Below are 14,961 nucleotides of genomic sequence, written 5' to 3' on the forward strand. Positions count from 1 at the left end.
TAGTGACTGTTACCTACCCATATACAGCAAGATGTATTAGCAAGTACATAGCTCCTCTCCCCATTCAGAAGCCAATAAGTAATTAAGAACTAGGCAATTATATAGCACCATGGCCACTAAATTATGATAAGATTCAGCCAAGAGTTCTAACCTTCGGGCTGTTTGTTCAATTTGTGTGGATAACTCCTTGGGCATGTGTATCTGTGCATCTCTTCATTGTTGTGTAGTAGTCTACACATATGTTGTTCCTACTGTCCCCCAAATTAAACATTCCTAGAGCCATTACAACCAGGAAATGCTATTGGCAAAGCTTGTTTGTGGCATTAGAGAGTTGTTGCTAGTGTGGTTCGCGGGGAGTGGTAAATATTTCAGGAGCCCTTCTGATGAGTAAAAATCTATTGAAATTTTGTGCCAAGCCCAAGTATAAGAAATATGATCCAGAGTTGGATGAGGGGAAACTTATGATAGCAGAAGCCATTTAATTCCTTCACAAGACCACCAGATTCCCTGTATTCTCTGTGTTTCTATGAAGGTAAATTTATGTGGCTTAGCACAATTCCAAGTAGTGTTAATAGGAGCACATAATATTATAGTAAAACAAGCTTGCATGTTATTCGTCTTGCATTTAGCATCTGGGTCAACTTAATTGGTTATGGGATCAGCCTATCATTGTCCACATATTTGTCTGAGATTAGCCTCTAGACATTGTTTGTTGGATGTCAATAGTTAGGGGAAAAGGTTTATCTTTATAAATGTGGTTTATGGGCCGCTTAGCCAAGGAAGGACTGTCATGCTGTGAACTAAAATCAGGTTGGCAGAACCAAGCCTAAAATGGGATTAGAAATACCATCTTACATATTTTAGAGGCTAAAGTTATATGCAAATTTGGTTTCTTGGTCAACTGTATGCTCATCCTTGCTTGAATTGGCATATATTGGTAATTGAGTTCCTTGCCAACTGCCAATAGTAAATACTATGGTTGTTTCTCCGTGGTGTGGGTCAGGTTTTGCAGATCATCTCAAGGGTTTGAGAAAAAGTTTAGTTTAGTTTAGTTTAGTTTAGTTTAGTCATGCACCAAATTAAATATTGAACAAGGGACACTCCCATATGAGATCCTCACAGGTGAGCCAAGTTATTTCAAATATATACATCAATTGCGTAATATATTTGACCCATTTCTATACCTCTTTTTTGCAGTGTTGCTGTATTTCAGTGGGGGACCACCTACTCCATCATCTCCATTCTAGATGACACTTTTTTATGGCAGCCATTTGCATAACTTTAATAACCTCAGGTTAGCTTTATTTGGGGATATTTGAGTGTTTTTTTCTTCCATCTCTGCTAATGTGAGATAAGCCAGGCTTTTGAGGATTTGGCAAATGAGTCCCAAAAAGATGAACATTGAAGGAAAATCTTCCACAAATGTTTCTCAAATCCTCATTAATGATGGTTTTGGTAGGCCCAACAAATTTTATAATAGCTTATAAGAAAGTAGTTGTCAATTTAGGTGGAGAAACTCACCAGGTAAAGAGATGTTATACTTCTCTTTGGGATTAAACATGTTTTTCATAAGAATTGTCTTCACCATAACACCCAAAAACTATGGTTGTTTACTGCTGGCAGCCAACACTGCAATTGCTGTAGAGCCTGTTTCCATTGAGTGTTATTGTGATTAGTATTGTTAGACTGGAGAAGAATTCCCATGCTGGTTGTAGTCCCTGAGTTTTTAGATATGCCTTTGCCTAGGTAATGTTATGTTGTATTCATGGACTTTCTTGAATATGTTGATTAGTGGTCAGGGAGAATGTTCATGGTAATATGCCCTTGGCTACTTGGTTAGTGCAATTTATTTGTGCCTTAATAAATGGGGCTTGTACTGGATGGGGAAGGAGATCATTATAATTAATAGGAAAAGAGGTCAACAGTTGTAAGAGTGAATATTGTTGACAGAAATTTCATTGATTGTTATCTCATGGGTTAGTAACAGTCAATATTTTACTAACATAGGCTCTGCTGGTTTTGGATTTGGATTACAGTGTTTTAAATTTAATTGAACCAATCGTGAGCATACTGGTTATAATAATGAATGCATACTATCTTAGGGCAGTTTTTAAATGAGACATTATTAGTGACATTCCATTGGTCTTTTTGTTTTATGGCATTGGTTGATAACAGTAGGTTTCATCTAATTTGAAGTGAAAGTTGGCCCAAAGACTTAGAAGGCATCTATGAGTCACAAGTGGTCTCACAGACCGCTGGCTTATCCAGAAGAGGTGTTGCTAGCAGTAGTAGAGATAGGTGGAGGAATGAAAGCCTTAGTGTTGATATCTGTGGTCATCTTAGCAGGATTGACCAACCTAAATATCCAGTAGCAGTTTCCCATTGTCTCCAATCTGACTAGAATTGTGCGTCACTCTGTTGCATGCATGTGGCATGTTTATTTCCAGGCATACATTAGCAGCAGTATGGTGTAGATTACCAGGGCTATGGTATTCTACCAATGGACATGCAGTAGAGACTGGTGAGAGTAGGGACTTCTCAGGTAGGAAAGGGCACAGCAAGAGAGTAAGGTTTAAAGTCAGAGATCATCTGCAGCCAGAAATAGGGGTTCTCATGGTCTCCTGGATATTGCCCAGATAGTGTTACCATGTATGGGGACAATTAGTTCCATCTCCTAGATGTCAAGAACAGATCTGTGTTTATTCCACCATTTCCTTTAGTGGGGTAAAGTATGTAGGTAGCAGATAAGGATGCCTTTCTCTCCAAACAGTGCTGGATGGTTTGTTTGGCTTATACTGGCTCATGAGCTAACACAGGCTGAAGATGGTCCTGGAGTCATTGGTCCATCTGAAGGTCCTCGTCAGAATCAAGAGGGAAGTAGCTAGGCCCTGGATTTTCTATGAGGAAGAAGGAAAAGGTGGAAGTTCCCTATGGGTGTTCCTTTGCTATGGTCAACAAAGTCATGGCTCCCGTGTCCACAGAATCTTATAATTGTGTTGTGTCCAGTGTGAGTACACACACAGCATATGTCACAGCATCTCTATTGATGGTCTCCTCATTTGTTTTGAATTAAAATATGGTGTAGTTATGCCATAGTGGCATGCATTTAATGTAATAAAGACTGACTGGAATTGGGAACCATTATCCTCCACATTCTCTTAATAGTCCTTATTTTAAAATCTCATTTTTCCATCTATGATACCTACTGCCATAGGATGATAGGCTAAGTGAAAAAAAGAAAAATCAATGTTGTCATTTAGTACCCGTTTTCATGTCTGATTTACAGTGATGTGAGAGTCTTGATATGACTGTATCACTTGTGGCACTCCCTAAGACTGTTAAAGCTGTTTGGTTAACCCCTCATTAGCACTAGCAGAGGTTAGTATTTTGCATGTGTAAGCCAATAAATGTGTAGGTATTTACCGTTATTGAGGCATATTTAATGGCTGCTAACAAGGCAGGGAGAGGCCCAATGAAGTCTATTTGCCAGTTCTCTTGTGACCCTTCTTTACAGTAAGTTTCTTCTTCCATGGGTAAGCCTAGTGTCTAGATTTCTGGCATGTAGTACAGCCCCTAATGGCTTGGTGTAGATGTCTTTCTGCTTGGTTGACTCTAGTACCAAGGTATTTTCAGAACCCCATGTTGCGTAAATGCCTTGATTTCCCATGTGCCCACCAATAGAAGAGTCAGTGTGGCTTGTCCCAAAGTTCTGGAGACTCTTCTTCCTTCAGAAGACTTACCTGCTTTGGTGGTTTGGATAGTTTGTCAAATTTGGCATTGTATTGTGCGTTGTTTGCTATGAGCTGAGGTGTGGTGCAACAGGCTGGGTAGAGTTGGAGACTACGTGGTGACTTTTATCCCACTTCTCTTTACCCCAAATGTCTGGGCCTTGTAATTTCCAGCCCTGATTTTGCCAACATCTCAACCACTTAGTTAGCCCATTAGACACTAACTATGTCAGTAAAAATATGAATATTAGAAAAATATTTATCATGGGTATATTTTGCTTCTAGGAGTATAACATGCATCTCAGCCCACTGGATACTTTGGTCTATACCCCAAGTGGAAATTGGAATAGGCTACTGCTGTCCATTGTCTGGCTCCCTTATACCCCGTGCTCACTCCACCTCTTAAAAAAGGTCATTGCCATTGCTTTTCTTGCTTTAAGAATGCCAACCATCCTCCCTCCAGTCTCCAGGGAGCATGCGGTAGAGGCATTTCTGACAGTTTTGGCAAGTTAACCTAAGTGTCAGGGCACGTAGCTATCACCTCATGGAATTTTGACACTAAAGTAGGGCCAGGTTTGATTGGTCCTGTAGGTACCATTTTCATTTTAATAAGAAGCCTCTGTTGCTGATCCAATCTTACAGGAAAGATTTTTCCTGTAAGATGTTTTTTAACTTTACCTAGGGCATAATAGGAATATCAGTCCCCAGATTAATTTGCTCTGCCCCACTCAGGACTTTAGTTTTGGTAAGTATCCAGTATGGCACCAGGAGTTGCCTTTCTAGTATTGAATACCTTTGAGCTGAGTCTCGGAATGGCTTACACCAAAAGCGTGTGGCTAAGCATTTACGTTTCCATTTGGTCAAGAGGTTCAAGGAGGCAAGATTTGAGCTGGCCAAAACTTTTAATTTTTTAATAATTTTAAGTCCTATCCCTTGGACCCAGAGTAAGAGCCAAAGTAATAACTTCCTTTAGTTTATTTAGTGCCTATTGTTGCTCAGGTCTGCACTGAAAAATTCAAGACTTATAGGTGACTCAATAGATAGGGGCCAGCAAATATTGGAGGTGAGGTGCCAAAATGTGATGATGCCAGAATCCAAACATTCCTACCAAGTGTTAGCTTCGTTTTACCAATGTAAGAGGTTGGAGTTCTAGGAGTTTGTCTTTTGATTATTGGGACTAGTTTGCCCTTCCGAGTTCCAAATATAACCCAAATATTTAAGCAACTGGGAGGGGCCTGGTATTTTAAGGGGGGCAATTTAACATCCTCATTCAGTAAGGTGTTTATTCATGATGGTGATGGCCTGTGAGACAGACTATTGGTCAGTCCCAGTGAGGAGGATGTCTTGGATACAATGCCAAAGTAAGTTCCTGTGGAAGTATGGGGCTAGGCATCTAGGTCCTGTCTGCGAAGCCTGTGTGCATAGGGCTAATTATATAATCCATAGGCAACTAGAAAAAAAAGGTGTACTGATAACCTGCAAAGGTAAAGGCAAATTGAAGTTGACCCTCTTGCAAAAGTTTTAATAAGTACAATGTGTTACCCAAATCTATAACTCCAAACCTTTTCTCCATATTGTTTTGAATGTCATTCATTGAGGCAATGACATTTGGTAGAGGTGCTCTAATAAAGGAAAAAACTTTAACTGTCTATAATCTATAAGTAGCTTCCATTCATTAATAATGTCTCTAAGCACAGGCCATACAGGGAAATTGAAAGGTGAAATGGTAGAAATAAGTGCCCTTTCTTTAACTAAGTCATCTATGACAGATCATAATACTTCAGCACATTGCCTCAGCTGGTGTCGTGGTATAATTTACCATCCACAGCCCTAAGGAAAGGTTAACTGGTTTCCACCAGGTGGCACCCACCCATAGCATAGAAGCCTTAGGCTTGTTCCGTGAGATGCACTGCTGACTGAAGTGATTCCTTCCAATAATAAGAAAAGGGATAGTCTTGGAGGGGGAACAGCCAGGACTGAAGCATCTTTTAGCAAAGCTGAGCCAATGTTAATAGTCACGCAGGGACTATTTGATTAATCCTCCTTCCAAGTAGGTCATCTTCTGGGGTAGGGAGGGGTCCTTTTAAAGCATGAGTGCTTCCTGAGATTAAGGAGGTTTGGGCACCCATGCGAAACAGGGCCAGCCAGTGATACTTTTTAAAGACGAAACCGTGGTTAGTGTGGTAAAAGGGCAACTGTCTTCCAGAAGAGGCCTGCTTAAGCAAACGCTGACTCCCTATGTGCGAGCGGATCCCTGCCCCTGGCGGAGGTCAGGAGGAAGCAAAGAAGGTAAGGCTGCCTCCCAAGAAGACTGTAGGGATTATAATCTAAACCTAGCGAGGTAATTTGTTCATTCATTTACCAGAGATCATCCAGTTTGTGACCCCCTTGTACTCTAGGGTCCAGTATAACCTCTCTTGTTCATCCCATAGTTCAAGCCTAAATGGTAGCCTGCCTGTAGGTGGTTTGTTTGTCCTAGGAGCAGCCATGGCCTCTTGAATTTTCCATTTTTATTTTTATTTTTGATTGTGGTAAAATACAAAACATAAAATTTACCACTTTAACCATTTTTAAGTGTATGGTTCATTAGTGTTAAGTATATTCACATTGTGGGGCTGGCCCGGTGGCACAATGGTTAAGTTCACACATTCCGCTTTGGTGGCCAGGGGTTCACTGGTTCTGATCCTGGGTGTGGACATGGCACCGCTTGTCAAGCCATGCTGTTTTAGGCATCCCACATAGAAAGTAGAGGAAAATGGGCATGGATGCTAGCTCAGGGCCAGTCTTCCTCAGAAAAAAGAGGATTGGCAGCAGTTGTTAGCTCAGGGCTGATCTTCCTAAAAAAAAAAAAAAAAAATGTGTATTCACATTGTCATGCAACCAATCTTCAGAAATCTTTCTTCATGCAGAACTGAAACTCCATACCCATTAATGAAAAACTCCCTACTTCTCCCTCCCCTAAGCATCCTGGCAACCACCATTTTAATTTCTGCTTCTGTAAGTTTGACTACTCTAGATGCCTCGTATAAGTAGCATCATACAGTATTTGTCTTTTTGTAACTCGCTTATTTCACTTAGGATAATGTCCTCTAAATTCATCCACATTATAGCATGTATCAGAATTTCCTTCCTTTTTAAGGCTAAATAATATTCCATTGTATGTGTATACCACATTTGTTTATCCTTTCATCCATGGATGGACACTTGGTTTGCTTCTACACTTAGCTATTGTGAATAATGCTGCTATGAACATGGGTGTGCAAATATACCTTTGAGACCCTGCTGTCAATCCTCTCGTGTATATACTTAGAAGTGGAATTATTGGATAATATGGTAATTCTATTTTTAAGTTTTTGAGGAAACACCATACTATTTTCTACAGCATCTGCTCCATTTTACATTCCCACCAACAGTGCACAAGGATTCTAATTTCACTACTTCCTTGTCAACACCTGTTATTTTCTAGTTTTTTGACAGTAGTCATTCTAAAGGGTGTGATTTTGTAGCTTTGATTTTCATTTCCCTAACGTTTGGTGATGTTGAATATCATTTCATATGTTTGTTGGCCATTTGTATATCATCTTTAGAGAAATGTCTATTCAAGTTATTTGTACATTTTTTAATACTGTTATTTGATGTTTTGTTGTTGAATTGTAGGAGTGCTTTATATATTCTAGATATTAACTGTTTATCAGATATATGACTTGCAAATATTTTCTCCCATTCTATAGGTTGCTTTCTCAATATGACCATGTCCTTTGACACACAGAAGTTTATAATTTTGATGTAGTCCAATTTATCTATTTTTACTTTTGTTGCCTGTGCTTTTGGTGTCATATAAAAGAAATCATCACTAGATCCAATGTCATGAAGCATCCTCATCAACATTTTACATTTTTCAAGACATTCTATTTTGCCAGTCTCATGGGTGAAAAACATATTCTTGGAGTTGTTTAAGACTCCATTTTCATTTATGGTGAGATTGTTTATTGAATTTTCATATATTTTCTTTTGTGAATTGACAATTCATAGTGTGTGCCATTTATTTACCTGAATGTCTTTGTTGTGTTCTTATTTTGGGGAACAAATTATTAAGTTACCTTGGATGATAATTCCTTAATATTTGCACAAAATGCAAATAAGCTTTGCTGTTTTTCTACCCAACTGTGTGCATTTTTGTTAATTTTTGGCAATTTTTTCTTTTTTGGAGTAGGGTTAAATATAATGAAAATTTTTATTTTTTCTGATTACAAGTTATATTTGAAAATAAAACTTTGTTTCCAAAGTAGTATAGCATTAACCAATTAATTAAATGGAAACCAAGGAGACCTGAAGTGATTAATGTAAAAAATACTTAGTTTGTGGATGGAAGAGTATTAAAAGTGTGATTTGTGAAGTTATTCGTTTCTAAGCACATTCAAATTGAATCTTATTTCTTTTTAAAATTGTTACATAGTGTGGAAAATCTTTTAAGGTTGGCAATTTAAAAATATAACATTAAAAAAATAACAAACACTCAAATTTTATTTAAAAATACATGCACAACCACAAATATATAGAATAACACATCTCCTAAATATAGATTAACTGGCATGTAGTAGGCTATCCCTGAAAAGTGACCAGCTACATTATTTCTCATAAATAAAAGACCACATACACAGAAACAGTTATTGAAATATATTATTGTCAATTTTCTCATTTTTTATTAACTTCTTTGGTGTTTCTCATCATGTTGTTATTGAACCAAAGTGGGTCTATTTCTTGGTGATTTGAAATCAAAGCCTGTACCAGAAGTAGTTGTCATATAAAGTCAGATTTATTTGCAGCAAATAAGGAGCCCACAGGGAGTTACTTCCAAAGCTATGGCTCCCTGAGCAAGGGAAGGCAGGGGGCTTTTATTTCGGATGGGGAATGAATATTCAAAAGGGAAGTTTCATCATCACATGTAGAGATGGGTATTTGCTTGCACAGGCATAGTTGGAATTTATGCTTCCACACATCATATGTTATGGTGATAAGGCCTAAGCTCCTCCTGGGGTGGATCTTAAGATTAAAATGAAGCAAAGGTAACCTCATGGGCACTTCTCAGCCTGTCTGTGCAGGCGTCACTCTTGCAGTGGCCTTTGGACCAGTTCAGGGTGGTTGGTGATTGCATCTCTTAACATAACTAAAGCAAACAATTTTGAGAAACAGTTAAGTGCTTCCAGAATCTCATTTGAGTTACTCGGGGCAATTAATTGGTGACAGTGTCTTTATCCATATGCTAATTAAACAGAAGTTTGCCTCGCACATCAATTTTTTTTTAATATTGTGGTTATCTTAATCTGTTCAGGCTGCTATAGCAAAATACCATAGAATAGGCAGTTTGCAAACAGTGGAAATTTACTTCTCACAGTTGTGGAGGCTGGGAAGTCCAAGACCAAGGGGCTGACAGGTTTGATGTCTGGCAAGAGCCTGCTTTCTGGTTCATAGATGACTGTCTTTTGGCTTTGTCCTCACATGGAGGAAGGGATGAAGATTTCTCTGGGGTCTCTTTTCTAAGGGTACTAATTCCATTCATGAGAGTTCTGTCCTCATGACCTAATCATCTTCCAAAGTCCCCACCCCCAAATACTGTCACAATGGGGATTAGATTTCAACATACGAATTTTAGGGAAATACAAACAATCAGTTTATAGGTTTCCATCCCTAACTCCCCAAAATTGATGTCCTTCATGCATGTAAAATACATTCATTTTGTCCCAATAGCCCCAAAAGTTTTAATTGCCTCAGCTTCAACTCAAAAGTCTAAAGTCCAAAGTCTCGTCTTGATATTATCTAAATCAGATATGGGTGAGACTCAAGGCACAATTCATCCCAAGGCAAATTCTTCTCCAGCTGTGAACCTGTAAAACCAAATAAGTTATGTGCTTCCAACATACTATAGTGGAGCAGGCATAAGGTAGACATTCCATTCCAAAAGGGAGAAATAGAAAAGAAGAAAGGGGTAACAGGTCTCAAGTAAGTTCAAACTGTAAGACAAATACTAAGAAACTTAAGGCTTGAGAATAATCCTCTGCCTCGATGCGCTGTCTTTCAGGATCATTGGGGAGGTGTTCTCACCTTCTGGATCCACTGAGGCAAAGGCCACATGTTCTGGACACCCTAGGAAGAGGGTCCCACCTTCTAGACACACTAGGCTGGAAGTCCTGCCCCCACAACTTTGCTGGGCAAGGTTTGGGCCCCCAAGGCTCCAGGTAGCCCTGCCCCTTGGCTACTCTGGGCATTGCCCTACTGGGAGCTCTCTGTGGTGGCCCCATCCTCACTGGGGCTCTGCAATGACCCTGCCCTCACAGCGGTATTCTACCTGGACTCTGCCCCCACAGGCTAGGATCCTGTGGCTGCAACTCTTCCAGGGTGGGGTCCTGTGCCTGCTGCTCTTCTGGGCATCCTTTGAAATCTAAGTGGATGCAGTGATGAAACCACAGCATTGCTGGGCACCACACACACCACACTGAGATCCAGTGAAACCACATCTGGGGTGACCAAGAAGTGGAGCTCCAGAGTACAGAGAGCAGCGAGTCTCACAATGTGAGGTGGGACCGAGCAAGGCTCACTCAGGTCCCACAGGTGCTGCAGCTTTTCCTTTGAAACCTCCCTGATGATCTTTGAATTGCTTTGGAGGAAAGTGGGGCCATTCTTCCACTGTCTTGAAGAATAGCTCCAGTCTTCTGTTGTTATGGCTGACTAATCTCCTTATCAAAAGGTCATTTGGCCAAACCCTTAGTGTTGTTTTACAGACAGGCTTTCTCATTCCTTTCAAAATACTTAGCCTGAGATTGTTCCAAATCTTTCAGTTCTGCTTCCCTTTTTGATTAACAATTCTGCCTTTAAATCATTTCTCTCATTTCTCGCTTTACTATATGAAGACAAATGCAATCAGACCTCTCCTTTAACAATTTGCTGAAATATTTCCTCGGCCAAATATCCCATTTTATTGTTCACAAATTCTACCTTCCACAAAACACGAGGATACGAACACAATTCATCCAAATTCTTTACCACTTTATAACAAGAAAGGATTTTCCTTTAATTTCCAATAACATTTTCATCTGACATCTCATTAGAGTGGCTTTTACTGTTCATACTTCTACCAACATTCTATTAAAGATTACATAGGTAATCTCTAAGACTGAGGCTTTCTCTATAGCTCTTCTCTTTTTCTTTGTGACACTCACCAGGGTCATCTTTAAAGTTCCAGTCACAGCAATGCAGGCTTTTTCCAGCATACAACTCAAAACTTACAGCCTTTCTCTGTTACTGAGTCCTAAAGCTGCATCTACAATTTTAGGCCTTTGTTATAGCAGCACCCCACACCTTGATAGCAATTTCTATCTTTTGTTTTCTAAATTTATTTTTAAACTAAAAAAAATAAATAAAATACAACAGTTCACTCATTTTTCCCACCCCCACCTCTGGCAACCATTAATCTGTTCTCTGTATCTATGAGCTTGTTCTTTTTGTTTTCTTTTTAGATTCCATGTTGAGTCATACAGTATTTACCTTTCTCTGTCTGACTTATTTTACTTGGTATAATGCCCTTGAGGTCCATCTATATTGTCACAAATGCCAAGATTTCATTCTTTTTTATGGCTGAATAATATTCCATTTTATATATATGCCACATTTTCTCTATCCGTTCATCCATCAATAGGCACTTAGATTGTTTTCATATTTTTGCTATTATAAATAATGCTGCAATGAACATGGGGGTGAATATATCTTCTCGAGTTAGTATTTTCGTTTTCTTCAGATAAACACCTAGAAGTGGAATTGCTGGTTCATATGGTAGTTCTATTTTTCACTTTTGGAGGAAGTCCATATTGTCTTCTATAGTTACTGCACCAATTTACATTCCCACCAATAGTGCACAAGGGTTTCCATTTCCCCACATCCTCACCAGCACTTGTTATTTCTTGTCTTTTGAAAAGAGTCATTCTAACAAGTGTGAGGTGATATCGCATTGTGTTTTGGGTTTGCATTTCCCTGATCATTAGTGATGTTGAGCATCTTTCATATACCTGTTGGACATCTGTATGTCTTTGGAAAAATGTCTATTCGGATCTTCTGCCCATTTTTTAATTTGATTCTCTTTTTTTTGCTATTGAGTTTTATGAGTTTTCATATATTTTGGATATTAGCCCTTTGTCAGATATATGATTTGCAATTATTTTCTCCCATTCAGTACATTATTTTTCATTTTGTTAATGGTTGCTTTTGCTGTGCCAAAGCTTTTTAGTTTGATGTAGTCCCACTTGTTTATTTTTATTTTTGTTGCTTTCATTTCTTGTGTCAGATTGAAAATGTCACCACCAAGGCCAAGGTCAAGGAGCTTACCACTTGTGTTTTCTTCTAGGAGTTTTATGATTTCAGGCCTTATGTTCAAGTCTTTAATCAATTTTAAGTTATTTTTTGTGAATGGTATAAGATAGTGATCTAGTTTCACTCTTTTACAGGTGGCTGTCCAGATGTCCCAATATCATTTGTTGAAGAGACTGTCCCTTCCCCACTGTATATTGTTGGCTCCTTTGTCACAAATTAAGTGACCATATAAGCATGGGTTTATTTCTGGACTCTCTTCCATTCTATTAATCTATGTGTCTGTTTTTATGTCAATCTTATGCTGTTCTAATTACTATAGATTTGTCATATAGTTTGAAAGCACAGTGTGATGCCTCCAGCTTTATTCTTCTTTCTCAAGATTGCTTTGGCTATTTAGGGTCTTTGGTGGTTCCATACAAATTTTATAAATGTTTGTTTTATTTCTGAGAAAGTTCCATTGGGATTTTGGTAGGGATTACATTAAATCTGTAGATTGCTTTAGGTAGTATGGACATTTTAACAATATTAATTCTTTCAGTCCATGAGCATTAAATATCTTTCCATTTATTTGTGCCTTCAATTTTTTTGCTTAATGTCTTGTAGTTTTCAATATACAGGTCTTTCACCTCCTTGGTTAAATTTATTCCTTGATATTTTATTCTTTTTGATGCAATTATAAATGAAATTGTTTTATTAATTTCTCTTTCTGATAGTCCATTATTAGTGTATAGAAATGCAGCAGCTTTTTGTGTTTTGAATTTGTACCCTGCAACTTTACTGATGCATTTATCAGTTGTAAAAATTGTTTGATGGGATCTTTAGAGATTTGAACATATAGCATCATGCCATCTACAAATATTGACAATGTTACTTCTTTCTTCCCAATTTGGATGACTTTTATGTTTTTTTCTTGCCTAATTGCTCTAGCTAGGACTTCCAATACTATGCTAAATAAAAATGGCCAGAATAGACATCCTTGTCGTGTTCCTGATTTAGACCAATAGCTTTCAGCTTTTCACCATAGAGTATGATGTTATTTGTGGGCTTGTTCTATATGGCTTTTATTATGTTGAGGTATGTTCCCTCAGTATCTGCTTTGTTGAGAGTGATTATCATAAATGGATGTTGAATTTTGTCAAATGCTTTTTCTTCTTCTTCTGAGATGATCATATGACTTTTATCCTTCATTTTGTTAATGTGGTGTGTCACATTGACTGATTTACGGATATGGAACCATCCTTGCATCTCTGGAATAAACCCCACTTGATCATGATGTATGAACCTTTTAATATATTGTTGAATTCAGCTTGCTAATATTTTGTTGAGGATTTTTGCATCTATGTTTATCAGGGATATTGGCATGTAATTTTCTTTTCTTATGACATCCTTGTCTGGTTTTGGTGTCAGGGTAATGCTGGCCTAATAAAACACGTTGGAAAGAGTTTCCTTCTCTCATTTTTTTTTGGATGAATTTGAGAAGAAGAGGTAATAATTATTCTTTGAATGTTTGGCAGAGTACACCATTGAAGCTCTCTGGTCTTGGACTTTTATTCACTGGGAGGTTTTTGATTACTGATTCAATCTTCTTATTAGTAATCCCAATGTCTCTCTCTTAGCCTTTTTGGTCTGCTATAACAGAATACCATAAAGTGGGTGGTTTATAAAAAACACAAATTTACTTCTCACAATTCTGGAGGAACACAAACATTCATTCTATATTACCATATATAACACTTTATTTTTAAATTGTAGCAAACACTCAAAGAATAAATAGATAAATATGTCTTAAATTCTTCAGAATTTGATACTTACAGTAGCATCCAAAAAAACCCTAAAATGCTTAGTAATATATCTAACAAAGTAACAAAAAAGCTACACTGAAAATTATTAAAAACTTGAAAAATTTAAATAAATCTTTAATAGATAGAGAGATATTATATGGATTGCAAAATCTATTATTATTAAGATATTGATTCTCCAAAAATGCAACTTTAGACTCAATATCGTGCCAGTCAAAATATAAGCAGACTCTTTGTAAAAAGTGGCTAGGTGATTCTAAAATATATGTTCAAATATAGGGACTTAAAATAGCTAAAACAATTTTGAAAAGTAAAAAAAGATAGAGGTAATTTAAATGTATATAAAGTATGGCGCTAGCATAAGAGAAGACATGCAGAGTAAAGCACAAGAATGGAGTCTAGAAATAGAGCTTAACAAATATGGGTAACTGATTTTCAATAATGGCAATGGGATAATTCAATACAGGATGGATTTTTTAATAAGTGGTGGTAGAACAACTGGATATCCATATGCAAAAACCTGAAACATGAATCCTTACACTATACATAAAAATTAATGCCAGATATATCGTAGAGATAAACATAATTACAGAGCTACAAAGTTTCTAGAAGAAAGCCTAGAAGAAAAAGTTCATAACCTTGAGGTAGTATATTTCTTAGGAAGTGAAATATAACAATAAAAATGTTAAATTGAACTTCATCAAAATTAGTAACTCTGCTCTTTAAAACATCATTAACAAACAAAAGAAAATGAAGCCACAAACTGGAAGAATTTATCTGATAACACAAATCCACACATACACATACATGCTCAAATGCGTATCTATGATTAAGGACATATCTAAAATATATACTTTTTCAGCATTGTAAAGAAAGTACAAGCAACCCAATAAAATTGGGAGAAAAAGACTTGAACAGATACTTCATGTATATTATACATGAATGGCCAAGAAACACATGAAAATACAAATATTATTAGCCATTAGGAAAATGCAAAGAAAAATCACAACTACATCGCATTTTATAGCCATTAACTGACTACAATAAAAATAATGACTATACCAAAGTTTGTC

The sequence above is a fragment of the Equus przewalskii genome, chromosome X, assembly GCF_037783145.1.
Source record: "Equus przewalskii isolate Varuska chromosome X, EquPr2, whole genome shotgun sequence".
NCBI lineage: Eukaryota > Metazoa > Chordata > Mammalia > Perissodactyla > Equidae > Equus > Equus przewalskii.